Raw genomic sequence first — 2,186 nt, 5'->3', positions numbered from 1 at the left:
CTCTGCTCTCCTGGGGAATCAGAGCCACTGGAAAATTCATCACACAGCTCCCAAAGGCAGCTGAATGGCAACACTGAGGGATGATATTCCAGCAAAGATTCCCAGAGCACTGTGACAAATCATCTCTGGAGCTCCTGGGACAGTGTTACAACAGCTTACCCCGACACAAAATCAAATTTAACTCCATAGCTTTCATCATTCTTGAACTGCCCAAGTACAGTGGACTGAAGACTTTTGGGGGTTATTTAATTTCTTATATTATATAATATTTTATTATTATTTTAATTTATAATCTTAATTTTCTAACATATCTAATATATGCACTTTATCTTGTGTAACTAAACACTATTTCAGGCTTTGTCTTTGCTCTTTTCACTGTTTGACAAATAATTGCTGGAAGTTGCTGTGAATTTAAAAGTAAAGGGTTACAACTGCTCTGCCTCTAATGTCTAATTGTCTGCAAAGCTCCAGTATGCTACAACTGCTACTCATTAAAAGCAAAGTGTTTTAAAAAGCAATTTCACCCCTTAATTTCTCAAGTCTCTGAATTTAAGTTCCTAACCGGGTAGAGAGTGAAACCAGGCAGTGCCTCCAGTCCCTTGGAAAAACTCCCATTTCCATCCCACACCAGAGCGAGGACGCTGAGGATGCTTTCTGCAAAGCAAAGCAAAAGCTGGAAGAAAAGAAAGCTGGACAGACAGTTGGTCCAGAGGAAAGGCTGGAGACAGGGGCAGAAAATGCTGGGAGAAAAAAAGCCAGAGAGACAGTCTGTCCAGAGGAAAGGCTGTGGAGAGGGAGGAATCCCTGGATTATTTTCTCTTACCACCTCACTCTGCTGTTTGTCCACACAAAAGGCTGAGGAGTCCTCCAGAAGGATCTGAGGTCTTCCTTGAGTTCCTGCTGCAGATGCAAGGGATTCCTGACCTCTTAAAGCCAAGGATGAGAGGGAGTGAGTGACGGAAGCAGCCACACCTGCATCCTGTGCCCCTGGATCCTCCCACCTCCAGGAGGATCCCCAGCAGGATCCCTCAGTGCCTCCCACCCTTCGAGTCCTCCCCACAGCCTCGGCAGAGTGGATCCTCCTCCTCCTCTCTCTCCATTTTCCTTCATTCACAGCACAAACAGCCCCTCCCCAACACCCTGTAAATAGGATTCAATGCTAGGGGAAAAAAGGAAAAAAAACATCTCCAGTGTGGTGTCACAAAGCTGAGCTCATCACTCAGAACCCATGGGGGAGCAACTGCATGTGCTCTGGCGGGTAAAGGAACTCAGGGATGAAGCTAAAACACAGCTTTCTGGTGTCCAGCTCAACAGAAACACTCCCACCTGCACACAGGGAGCTGTTCTGTCTCAGAAGTCCTCCTGATTTCATGCATTTGTTCTGTAACTCGCCCTGGCGTTTCCCCCACGACACCAAGGCCATCATTCCCTGCTGCTGGTGCAGCTCAGAAGCTGTGCAACGTTCACTCGAGAGAGCGCAGTTTCAGGCTAGGGAGAAAGAATTCCAGAGGGGCAGATGGAGATGGAGTTCTGTGTTCCAGTACAGAGCTGTTCATCTGACCAAGCCAGATGGATAGCCCAGACTGGAAAGGCTCCGGATGGGACTCCCAGAAACCAACGCAAAAGTGATGCAGTTCCAATTGCATCGAGATTATTTCAAAACCAACCGATTTTTCAAAGCTGAGCCTCTCGAATTTTCACTTTGCAGGTGAACACTCCCTTAGTTTCAAACCAATGATAAGGGCTAAACTGAATCCAGACCAGAAACGTTTCTGAGAGCTTTTATTTCAGGTAGCAAATAAGCACTGGCACAATCCTTTATCCCACACCACCTTTGGATTTCTCAAACCAGTATTAAACCTCAGGGCTTTTACAAATTTAGAAGCCCATATTACCACCACCCGTGGGAACAAAAGCAGAGAAAAACGAGAGAGAAGGCAAGAAAGAAGAATATGTCCAAAGGCTTGAAAACAGAAAGAGGACTTAAGAGGTCTAGTCCAGGCAAAGTGCTTTGAATCCTCTTTTCCTTTCTTTCCTGGACGTCTTTGTCCTGTTCCTGACCAAATTTATGTCAAATGAGCCATCCCTTCTCTGGAACGTTTCCTTGCACCCCCAAACCCGCTGCCCTGAGCCCCGGGAACCCCCAAACTCGCTCCCCACACCCTCAGGACCCCCAGACCCCGGGG

The sequence above is a fragment of the Empidonax traillii genome, unplaced genomic scaffold (genome assembly GCF_003031625.1).
Source record: "Empidonax traillii isolate 1590-97213 ecotype Southwest subspecies unplaced genomic scaffold, ASM303162v1 scaffold3514:size14800, whole genome shotgun sequence".
In the NCBI taxonomy this organism is placed as follows: domain Eukaryota; kingdom Metazoa; phylum Chordata; class Aves; order Passeriformes; family Tyrannidae; genus Empidonax; species Empidonax traillii.
The sequence above is the reverse complement of the archived record's forward strand: the minus strand, read 5'-3'. Positions refer to the sequence as shown.